The sequence below is a fragment of the Carassius gibelio genome, chromosome A14 (assembly GCF_023724105.1).
Source record: "Carassius gibelio isolate Cgi1373 ecotype wild population from Czech Republic chromosome A14, carGib1.2-hapl.c, whole genome shotgun sequence".
NCBI lineage: Eukaryota > Metazoa > Chordata > Actinopteri > Cypriniformes > Cyprinidae > Carassius > Carassius gibelio.
This window is the reverse complement of record NC_068384.1, coordinates 10,733,557-10,746,453: the sequence shown is the minus strand read 5'-3', so window position 1 is coordinate 10,746,453 and position 12,897 is coordinate 10,733,557. Positions and strand designations below refer to the sequence as shown.

The window sequence follows — 12,897 nt, the reverse complement described above, 5'->3', positions numbered from 1 at the left end:
AAGAAGGTTTTAACCAGCCTATACTTGTGTTGTGGTCTTCCAGCCTGGTCAAGCAGGTTTTTAGCTGGATAACCAGCTTGCCTCCTATTCTTGCCAGCTGAAGAGAGTGCTAGATTCATCAAAGACTAGCCAAAAGTCTGGCTTGGGAGTCCAGATTAGTTGAAGGTTTTTTTGTTTTTTGGTAACACTTTACTTGAAGACTTTATATGTAAATCATTATACGGTAAATAAGTAATTATAGTCAAAGTTAAAATGGATCACAATATTTGCAGATTTCATTTTACCTCTAAAATTGGTTGTTTGCTATGTCGTAATGTATATATTTTTTAAAGATTTAACAATGAATAGCTAAGTAGTATAATTTACTATAACTGTTTACAAATATTCATATCATACAATGCATTATAAAGTACTTTTATAATGCATTATGCATGAAGGATTCAAGTAGTTTTTAGTAAGATTCACTCGCCCTTTTCTTGTTTGTTGTTCCAAACCCACATGACTGTCTCTTCTGTGGAAAAGTTTAGTGGAATGTTCACCCCCACTTTTGAAGGCATATTGAAATGTATGCAAATGTAAAATTGATCTAGAGTTAGTGTTGGAGGGAAACATACAGTATATTAATATGTTGAATAATTGGTCAGTACTGATTAAATGATGTATCCAAAAGAGTTTAATACTTAGACATTCAAGTAAAATGCTGCAAGAGTAACAGAAAAACAGATAAACCCAGTATGAGACCATTATATATATATATATATATATATATATATATATATATATATATATATATATATATATATATATATATATATATATACAACCAATATAATTACAGATACGACAGTAAACAGTAAAATGAAATATGTTAAATTATTTACCTAATAACCCTTTAAATGAGATGCACAATACACAATAAAAAAGTGGAAACCAACACATGATTACAGTCTGAGCTCTTCAAAACACTCTTGTTTAAAAAATCGAATTGCATTTTTTTTAACCAACATTGCAAATTAATATGCTATTATTTTTTTAAAGCTCTTTATGTTCTGTATAATTCAACAAAGACAAGGTAAATATCATTGTATAGTATGACCAACAGAATATTAGATAATTAAATAGAAATGTTATTTTCTGTAGGCCAGGCCTATGTTAAAATGAAATTAAGTGATGCATGAATTGATATGAATTACATTTATATTAAACAACTACAATCAAAGTAGTATATTGACTGATTTGTTAATCTTCCAACCTTTAAAGAATGTTATATGACAACATGAAGCACTGACATATAAGCCTGGTCAAACATTAATATACAAATCACACAAGCTAAAGTAGATTGTAGAAATATAAAAACAATTCTGTTGCTTTACTACACTACTTCCGGTAATTTTAAAGTAACTATAATAAACATATGTAAACATGTGGACTCCACTTTTTAAACACTGTCTGTTGACTTTAGACCAGTGGTTCTCAAAATGTTTTGGTCACTCCAAATAATTTCACTAAACATGTGTGATCATATTATATGTGCTTTCAAACATTTCCGCTTGTAGGTTGCAGTGTTAATTTCGTTGACTAAATATTTTCGTCATTATTTTCGTCACGAATATATTTTTGCGGACGAAAACGAAACGAAAACTAAAATAGAAGGCACTGATGGAGACTAAAACTATGACTAAATTGATTGACATTATCGTCAACGAATAAAGGACGAGACGAAAATAGACTGTGACGAAAATCAAATCAGCAGACGGGAGAGATGCGAGGAATGAGCAAAAGAACCGGCAAAACAGAACAGACTGCATGAGAGAAGAGAACCAATCAGAGCCTGACTTATTGAGACGTGAAGCGAAGGTTTTCAGTTTTTAAATGAGCTCCCGGGAAGACGGCATTCGAAGAGGTGATGTCTAAAAGAGCGACAAAATGTCCACAGCTCACTTCACGTTTAACGACGAACAGAACAAAACAAAACAAAGCGTAAAGCACGCGGAGCGCTCATTCGTGGCAAGAACACAACCAATTTGAAAAGACATTTACAGACGAGCCACCCGGACATTTTCTCAAATGTAATTTCAACGATGTTCTTTTGTTTATTGAGCTAAGCAAAATTGGAAGACTGCAGTGCGTAGATGTTGTAGCATTAAATATTACGAACTGAAAAGTACTGTAAAATAGCCCCTTCTTCAAGTTAGATGAGAGCACAATACTAATACGTAATATCATGATAAATACATTTGATTAATACTAATGTTTAGTATATTTTATAATGTTCTACTTGTTGACAATATCACAAATATTTCTATATTAGTCATGTGAAACATGAATGTTCACATCCTATCATTATACATACAAATCTAGCAATATTGTAGTATTTAAAACATACAATATTGCTAGACAAATTAATACCTTATAAAATCTTGTTACTTTTTTTATCCACCTAGCTGCCAACTTATTAAATATTTACTTTAAATGTATGCACTTATTGTTCAGCTCAGCTGTAAGCTTTAAGGTCCTGGACCTAATGTTATTTTTCTTTTATTGATGGTCAATTGGCAGCTAGTTATTGTTTACATTATCATGACAGTGTTTGTTGCTGCATAGAAGCTTTTGAATCGAAATAAAGACACAGTTGTGTTGAAATAAAGTTGAATTTGTGTTTTATATATTTTGGTTAAGTTTGTTTCCTATACCAGCTGTAAAAAATTGTCTAGTAAATCTGTTATTGATTTTAGTCTTATTTTAGTCGACTAAAATACCAAGCAATTTTAGTCGACTAAAATACCAAGCAATTTTAGTCGACTAAAATACCAAGCAATTTTAGTCGACTAAAATACCAAGCAATTTTAGTCGACTAAAATAAGACTAAAATTAAAACAAATCAGATGACTAAAACTTGACTAAAACTAAAAAGAATTATAGTCAAAAGACTAAGACTAAAACTAAATTAAAATTTCGTGTCAAAATTAACACTGGTAGGTTGCCAGGTTTTCACAACAAAACCCGTCCTATTGCTACTCAAAGCTTGCCCAATTGATTTCGAAGGGGGTCAAATACATGTTTTATGTAGGGATACCCCAAACCAGGGACTTGGCAACACTGTAGGTTGCCAACTTGATGCTTCCTCTGAAGACTGCTTAGATGTGTTTAACTTAAAGCAGTGCTGATTAGACCGATTGGTGTGTGTCATCAAATTACTGTGAGAGCATTAAGAGAGTGGATGTCTGCTTATCCTTTCTCTTGCTGTACTTTGATGTCATACACCGTTCGATCTTCAAGTCCAGTCAAACATACCTCTTTACTCTTGCCTGAAAAAATAGTAAAAACTGATAAAACTGAATTTTTGTTAGCTGGTCCTAAATCCCTAGTCTTCTCTCAACCTGACTACATTTCTTACATTTACCAAAAAATCAGCCCGCATTACTCCAGGTTTACAGCAATTACATTGACTCCCTATCACCCATCGTATTCAGTTTAAGGGTGCTTTCACACTTGGTTCACTTGCCTGGTCCGAACCCGAGTTTGGTTGCTCCCCCCTCCCCCTGCCCCTGCTGGACTGTGTTCATATTATAATATTTGAGTCCGAACCGCGGATCGAGTCCGAATTGTGTCATCAAGCCAGCAGCTGTTTACCCCATTGCTTGGTAACGACAGCGCAGGAGAAGGTGGCAAATGCACAACATTACTCTTATGTATTACGTTTTTGAACTGTTCGTTTTGTTTATAAAGCTTCGGTACATAACGGCGCTTGCGTCTGTCTTACGAATGTACTGAAAAAGCTCTTAAGATTGTTGAAGGCGAACATAAATGAGATGTACAACTCTCTGCTTGCAGCGCGTCAGTCACACTCATCAGAAAAGTGAGTGAAACACACACACAAACACACATTTTCATCAAATAATTTGTCATTAAAAGCATTTCACTTCCGCGATTTGGTACGGTTTGCGTGTGCGCATCCGAGTACGGAAGACAGCGTTCACATCATCCAAACGAACTGAACTCTGACGTCAATCGAACCCGGGTGCGCACCAAAAGTGCTAGTGTGAAAGCACCCTAAGATTCTCGTTTTACTTTTCAAGGCCTCTCATGGATAAGCACCTTCCTACCTTCAAGAATTAATTGTCCCTGCCCGTACTTTGAGATCTAGTTCTGAAAACTTGCTTACAGTACCCAAATTCCAGCTAACTAGTGTGGCTGGTAGGGCTTTCTGCGTTACTGCTGCCAAGTTCTGGAATGAACTACCACAAGGTTATTTCCTCACTCCAGACTGTTGTAAGGGAAACAGGTCAATTTAGCTCAAAGGGAATCATTTAAGATTTTAAAGGGAATTTGAACAGAATCACTGTTTCACGGCTGCTCACGGAGACGCGCCTGCGGTTCAGTGAACGAGCCGTTTAACATCAAATCTGCGCTGGATACTAATATCCAAACTATAGTGAAAACACTATCAATTAGCACAGTAACAAGATCGACAGTTTAAGACATTAACTTGTAAGCACAAAACACAAGATACTTCTCTTTTCAATATGAATAAGGCTTTATTAGATAAATCTAAGACATATAAACTAATCTAACACATAAACGCACGCACGCACACATTCACACAAGTTGCAGGAAGGTCGAAAGTTAGGGAAAGATGAGTTTAAGAGAATGGAAATATGGAATCCCAAGTTAACAGCAATACGTTAAATTGCATAGACATGAACAACCATCAATCACGTACTTAGCGCTCGCATTGAGTTCCTCAATGGGGTTAAAATTATATTAGATACACCAGCACAACAAATATCTGGGAGTACGTTGCCTTCGTTTGCTGTGAAAGGGACTCCAGTTGAAAGGGGTATCCCGGTGTCGCTGATTGGCTGGAAGTTCAGTAGTGAAGTGACGTCTTGGGAAGCCCGTGGTTGTTGGGCGTTGGCTGAAAGTGCAGAGTCGTGTTCGCTGGTTGAAGTTGAATGGACGTTACAAAACTTAACTCAGAACACGAAACTCTCAAACGGAAAAGAAAAGAAATAAAGTTTGACGAGACTAGGTTGTGTTCTTTTTCATCGTGGTATCGTAGCAGCAGGCAGGCACGCTGGAACCGCGCTCAAAGAACAATGACGACTAACCGCATGGCTAGATGCTTATAGCTAAAGCTAGGTAGCAAAGCTACAAGCTAAAAGCTAAGAGCAGGCATGACTGATAGCACGAGCAAGGCTGGAACTAAAAGCCGACATGGCTAATAGCAGCAGCTAGACTAGAACTAAAAGCAAGGCATGACTAAAAGCGAAATTACATCGTGTCCAAAGTATTTAAAACTTCCTGTTGGCCACCCCTCAAATGTTGCCTTGACCAATCAGATATGTTCTTGAGTCTTGGGTATCATAAATCATTTGTTTATCTTACCAAGCATGTGGTTCTTGCCTCACAGGGTCTAATTTTGGACATGATTCCTATAACATGATTATGATATATTTTACAAATAAATGATTGTCAGGGCAATATCAAGCAAGAAAATTCAATCACACACATATCAAACACGACTATGTACCCTTCAGCTATACCATAGTCATTTAAAGAAAACATACACGATAAGTGATTATAACATGATAGTCAAATGTGTGGGTTACACGTAAATGAATATGGAGTTAAGCAATAGAATGATTCATTCATAAGTCTTTTTTGAGTTCATTCTGGTCCATATATAATGTATAAAAAGGGTTTCTTTGCCATTCTCTGGCAAAGGACTTTTCTGTGAAGACAAAGGTTTAAAGCCCTTCCCCCTTAGGAATTTCAGTCTAGTTTCACTGGCTGGGGGGGGGAAGTCAATGCAAGTATTTAACTTGATCTCCTGGGTTTACATGTGATGTCCAGCGTTGCATTCCAATCACGAACAATAAATTTGACAATCTCTTCTTTGAATTAAAATTGTCAATAATTGTTCTATTGGTGTTAATGTTGAAAGCTGTTGTGTGAACAAGTTGGTTGGTTGGTTATCTTGTTTGGTTCCTGTGGCACTAGAACTGATTTATGACTTCCTGAGGAATTCAGCTCATGTTTCAATGCACACAGCTCTGATAGACTCTTTGATTTGTCTGATTTGACTCATTTCTGCTACATATATCCCCCTTTCGATCGGCGAGGTGTTTAGGTGAAGACATCGTCGATCGCTGGAGAAACAAAGGCAGAAGAAGCAGACAAACACAGCAAACAGCAAGACAACACCTCCATGACAGTTACTGTACTGGTGCAGGCATCAGGTTATTTAGGTACACGTGGTTAAGTTCAATTAGTCAATGTAGTTTAGCACATTGAGGATAGTTTAGATGGTCTTGGAAATTGTTTTTATTTTGATTCATCAATCAAATTTGTGGTTAACTTTGTTTGGTTCTTCTAGGTTGTCTTACTTTACATGTTTACCATTAGTTTTCTAGTAATTTCATTTTCAATTCAATGGATTGACCTATCATGCATGGAGCTCTCTGGCTTCCATTCAGTTTAGAGTGGCTGGCGGATATTAGGTGTTGCGAGTCAATCCTAATATCAGACCTTCAACCCTCGCAGGGTGTCTAGGCATTTCACCTACTCAGGAAAGAGGGGAAGGAGAAGGATAGGTAAAAGAAGAACAAAACAAAACAAGGCTGCTGTGGGTTTTCCTAGCATGTGTTACAACTACTATTGAGCTAGGATGTCAGGTGCAGCTAGTGTGTCGTGAACCTTAACTTAGTGTCAGGTGTTCTACCTATTGTGAGGATGGCTGCACGTTTCTTCATGGTGGGTATGTGTAACTTTGTTACGCTAAAAGTTGGATATTCTACCTGTGGGAAGAATATGTTTGTTGACTGTGTTATCAGTAGATGTGTTTACCTCTGGGTGTAGGTAATGTTGTGTATTACTGGTGTAGTGCATGTGTGGTCAGATCTGTTCAAGTCTGTGTTGTCTCCCCCTTTTTCTAGCATGTCACTGAAGACTGGCTCTCTGCATCTTTGGCTTGGATGAGGGCGTGTCCATGGTCTAATGAGGGGTCAGTCCAGCAAGGCAGGAAGTTCTTTGGCAGACAGTCGGAGGCAGTTTGGCATGGCTGTGTGAAGCTGAGTTGCAAAACTTGTCTCCTATGTTGCATTCTTCTTGTGATGCCTTCTGGCTGTAGCAGACTTTCTGACCTTCTGTGCTCTGGTGGTTGCTGTTGCACAGACAGGGAATTTGGAACTTGGAGTTGGAGTTCATTTGACAGTTTGTTAGTGACTGAGGTGATGTCCTTTAGTACCTCAGATTTTTCATCAACAGTTGGCCGTGAAAGACTTGTTCATTCTGGGTTGTTGTTGAACAGGTGCTTGTCATCTCTGATGTGGTGCACCAGGTGATCACCGGCCTTCCGTTCTGTCGCTGGTCACAGCGAGCATGACTCAACTTTGTGGTCATATGCATGTAAATTGTCTTGAAGGAACTCTCTTAGTTGTTCCATGACTTGTTCCGTGTCTTCTAATGGTAAGCGGTTATGTTCTTGTGCATACTCAGCACTGTGCATGTCTGAGTGGTGCTGAGGTGGGTTTTGTTATCGCTTACCCACACGAGTTGCTCTTGGATGAGTCAGGTGATTACCTTTGGATCTCTGGTTAGGTTTCCAGATGTTATCCTTTTGGTTTCTTGAGAAGCGTGGCTGGTCCCATGGATTTTTCCAGCAGTTGGGCTGAAAGCGGTCGTGGATATGGGCGTCACGTTCTCTGTGCTCTTGATGGAAGACTCTGGTGTTGGTATGCCACTGGGTGTCATCCAGTGCAAGGCTTGAGTCTTTGTTGACAGATTTCAAGAGTGTGGATGTTTTGTTACCTTTCTTTGAGGCCACCTTCTGCTTGTTATAGGCCTTCTGTGTTAGGTCACGCAACTGTTGGATGGTCATGGAGTTCGGACAGGCCATGACACCTAGATGGTGACTGACTCCAGGGTGCAGATTTCTTAGGAAGAGGCTTTTGAAGTTCACATCCTCTTCAAGGTCAGGGCTGTTGTGTGCACCAAAGTAGGCTTGTTGGAGTCGGTTGTAATAAGCTTGTGGAGTCTCTTGACGACCTTGTTTGGTTTCCAAGGCAGTTAACAGTCCATGTTCAGACTCTGGGTCTGTAAACTCTTTAATCAGGACCTCACGAAGTCGCTGGTAGTTTGACTTGGTTTGACTGGGCTGTCGATCTAGAAAGTTTCGTACCTCGTAACTGGACGTGGCTCTAAGGAGGTATAACCAGTCTCTGTCAGTCACATGAGGTCTCACTTCCAGGTGAAATTCGATATCTCGCAGGTAAGCTTGGATGTCGGGGCTCTCTGTGGAGTCCGGGTTGAACCTGCTGATGTTTTCAGACAGCTTGTTGAGGTCTTTGATTGTCATCCCGTGTGCAGCTTCAAGGCCTTGGACGGGAGGTTTTCTTTCATTGGCAGGAAAGGGTTGTGTGGCGAAGGCAGGTGAGGTTTTGGGTTGTGGCCCTTCGCTCCTTTCGTCATATGCCAGTTCTTGGACGTGGGACTCTGCTCTGCTCAGCAGTGATGAGGCTAAGAGAGGTTTCTCTTTCCTTGGCTCTTGTTTGTGCTTGTAAGCATTTTGGAGTTCTTTTCTGACCATGTAGAGCTCATCGTTGGTATCGTCTAGTTGTTGGGTCAGATTGTCCATTTCAGTTCTGTACCTTTCAAGGTGGTCTTTCAAAGCACTGATTTCAGAGTTCTTGTTTCTGATGTCTATCTTGGCTTTCTCTAGTAGCTGTTTGGCATACTGGAGTCTGTTTACCAGGTCTTTCTGAGCAGCCGTTGTATGTTGCTGGTCGAGCTGAGCTGCTGCCAGGGCTGCTAGGAGCTTCATAACTTGTTCTGTTGTATCCTGCTCCCTCTCGCTGGGTGCTTTGAGTTGATTTTGAACTTTCACTTCCAGCTTGTCTATGCGATGTTGAGCACGTGTCAGCTCCTCTTGAAGGTGGGTGATGTGCTTGTCGCTCAGTTTCAGCTGGGTTGTGAAGGCATAGCTTAGTGAGCTCGTGATCTTGACTAGCTCCTCGTGGTTGTTGTTCTGGCTTGAATCTTGTGTCAGGAATCTTCTCAGGATTAGGATTATTATTAAAAATAATAACAGTTCAAATGTCTTTGGAGTGAGGCTGTCTGTTATGCCTCTCAGCCAAATGTTCACATCTTCCCCATGGGAAATGGGGTCTGCAGTCTGCGGCATGTTGGCACGCTGGGAAGAAGAGAGACTGACACAGATCTGTGTGGAGTAAAAGCCTATGTGTGGTGGGACAACTAAGTGTTGTATCAGTGATTGTGAACCACTAGTGAAATGTGGTGATGACTGTGTTGGTCTCAGGGTGTCTAAGTAGACTAGAGATGCGAAGACTTTGTCACTCTAATGAGGAAGAGGAAAAGAGAGAAAGAGGTGAAAAACAAATTCAAATGACAAGCAAAATGTCTGTTTTTCAAATGAGGAAAATTATTTTTTTCCAATTAAATGTTATCAAAAACATAAACAATATTATTATATTTCTTGCTTTGGACAAAAGAATACAATAATAATTCTGATATCTCTTTTCTTAGTCTGACAGGATTGACACCGTACGCCTTTCAGTTGGACCGCTCACCAGGGAGTCAGCGAGGCGACAGTTGCTCAACACGTATCTCTATTAAATTGATCTCAACGTTGGATGAGATGCTAAAACTTGGATTGCGTTTCCAAATGTAGGGAGGTTAGAAAGAACAAATGAGAGGATGATTACAATCAAATTCATAAGGATGATTCGTCGTCTTTGGCACGATTGTGTATTTACTTCACTTAGAATTGATTGATGGTTCTTACATGTCCTACAAATGTAAAAAGAGAAGAGGAAAGTAAAGGAGAGAGAGGACGGAGATGGTAAGTCTCAGTAGCGGTTATCTCAACTACAAGGAGAGCGTTGTGTTAGTTGCTGCACAACTAATCAAACAAAATAAACTTTAAGTGAAAGAGGGTTGTCTTTCTAATTTATTTGAACTCGTAGTGAGGGATAACAATGTCTCCTTTTAGGGCTCAGGTTTGTTGTTCCCAGGCTAGGATACACAAAAGGAATGGTAAGAAATAGGAAAATTAAAAAAATTAATAAATGGGCAAAATATGCAAACATGAAATTAAAAAGAGGAAATCAATACGTAAAACAATAGTGGTTAAGTGTATAACCAAAACAGGAAGAGGGGTAAAACGCATTCAAATAAGTAAAGGTCTGAATAGCATATATTCAGATGGGTGATAAATAAATTAGGAAGAATAAGTTTACTTTAACTTCCAAAGTTCAAGGCTTATTCATTCCTAAAATAATTAGACCCAAAAGAGAATACTAGAAATAAAAGATCATATGAAATGATCTGAAAGGGAAATTTTAAATGATTCAAAATAAATTTAATGTTTCAATTAAATTTCAATTTGACAATTAATAATTGTGAGTCAGTATTTCCCTTTCTAGTAAAATGAAAATAAGTGGTCTAGTGAGAAAACAGAGCGATAAAAAGAAAGAGACTAACAAGTGTTAGTTAAGATGTTGAAAATGGTTAAATCACGTCAGCGTTGCCCAAACACACATTATTCTACCACTGGATGGTAATGCTAACGGCTAACCTTTGAGGCTAGTGGCTTTAGTATAGACTTCAATGTAAATGCAATGGTTTCGTTAGCTTAGCGACACCGCAGAGTTTGTGCGCTGCGCGTGCACAGTTCAGAGTTGCTCCGGAAGTACGTTAGGCTTCCGGGTCACGGTCGTCACTATGGCAACCAAAACACATTCTAGTGGATCAGCACATGAATCGTTGCATTGTTGCAAATACAGTTAAGCATGTTACATGAAATGTCGGCTCATTTCAACACTGTACAAATAACAACACCGCCTTTCAGTTGGTTTTGCGATGTGGCACTTAAACTCTCAGTTTGTATAGAGTTAAATTTATCTTAATTCAAATAGCAGCTTCCTGCTGTAGTTAAGGGAACACAGTTATATCAATCTCAGCAATTTGAATCTCCGTGCCAGTTTTTCTGGACACAAACATAAAAGTTTTCCTTCGCTGTTGGTACACAGTTAAACTTTACTTGATCAAGCTTTTAAAACACTCCCATTCAAATTACTCTCGGACACACGCAGTGTTACGCGAGATTGCATTCACTTTGTGAACGGATACAAATGGGCAAACATTGTTCTCTAATGTTTAACGTTAATTTAGGGGAGTAGAATATCAAATTTGATTCGGCAGTGGAACACGCACTGGCAATCAAACTATATGAAATATGAATACGGGGACTTTGATAAATAGATTGAGGAACCCGCTCAAAACTATTCTTTATTCACCGATTTATATCCCTTTTGAAACACTAACAGTTTAGCTCCGTTCAGCAAACAGTGACTGAGATAGCGTTTGAGACACTGGAACACGCAGTGAAATCAAATCAGCTATAAAACAAGGCATTACACAAATGAGGAACACGCTCAATTTCTACCTTATTGTACGATCTCAGATGTTTACTTTTAAGTTCACTTACTGCTGTTAACGAAGGGGAGACGGACTCGAGTTAAAGTCTCCTCTAGCTCCTTTCATTCAAGCGGGAGGGCGCGCGCTGCTTACGTCACGCAAACACACACATACTCAGGTCTCGGAAGCTTTTCATCCGTCATTCCTTTAGCAAAATCAAAGATTAAATAACTTGGTTTATGCTCACAATTTAGGTTAAACTGCCTGCATTCTCCACCATTATAAATGTAAGGGAAACAGGTCAATTTAGCTCAAAGGGAATCATTTAAGATTTTAAAGGGAATTTGAACAGAATCACTGTTTCACGGCTGCTCACGGAGACGCGCCTGCGGTTCAGTGAACGAGCCGTTTAACATCAAATCTGCGCTGGATACTAATATCCAAACTATAGTGAAAACACTATCAATTAGCACAGTAACAAGATCGACAGTTTAAGACATTAACTTGTAAGCACAAAACACAAGATACTTCTCTTTTCAATATGAATAAGGCTTTATTAGATAAATCTAAGACATATAAACTAATCTAACACATAAACGCACGCACGCACACATTCACACAAGTTGCAGGAAGGTCGAAAGTTAGGGAAAGATGAGTTTAAGAGAATGGAAATATGGAATCCCAAGTTAACAGCAATACGTTAAATTGCATAGACATGAACAACCATCAATCACGTACTTAGCGCTCGCATTGAGTTCCTCAATGGGGTTAAAATTATATTAGATACACCAGCACAACAAATATCTGGGAGTACGTTGCCTTCGTTTGCTGTGAAAGGGACTCCAGTTGAAAGGGGTATCCCGGTGTCGCTGATTGGCTGGAAGTTCAGTAGTGAAGTGACGTCTTGGGAAGCCCGTGGTTGTTGGGCGTTGGCTGAAAGTGCAGAGTCGTGTTCGCTGGTTGAAGTTGAATGGACGTTACAAAACTTAACTCAGAACACGAAACTCTCAAACGGAAAAGAAAAGAAATAAAGTTTGACGAGACTAGGTTGTGTTCTTTTTCATCGTGGTATCGTAGCAGCAGGCAGGCACGCTGGAACCGCGCTCAAAGAACAATGACGACTAACCGCATGGCTAGATGCTTATAGCTAAAGCTAGGTAGCAAAGCTACAAGCTAAAAGCTAAGAGCAGGCATGACTGATAGCACGAGCAAGGCTGGAACTAAAAGCCGACATGGCTAATAGCAGCAGCTAGACTAGAACTAAAAGCAAGGCATGACTAAAAGCGAAATTACATCGTGTCCAAAGTATTTAAAACTTCCTGTTGGCCACCCCTCAAATGTTGCCTTGACCAATCAGATATGTTCTTGAGTCTTGGGTATCATAAATCATTTGTTTATCTTACCAAGCATGTGGTTCTTGCCTCACAGGGTCTAATTTTGGACATGATTCCTATAACA

At 39.1% G+C, this 12,897-nt stretch overlaps 1 protein-coding gene across 4 annotated transcripts in view; it reads left to right on the top strand.

Moving 5' to 3' along the window:
- The window catches only part of LOC128027469 (dystrophin-related protein 2-like), a 147,083-nt gene that overhangs the window by 119,842 nt on the left and 14,344 nt on the right, over positions 1–12,897 (top strand). The gene's annotated exons all lie outside the window — the stretch shown is intronic.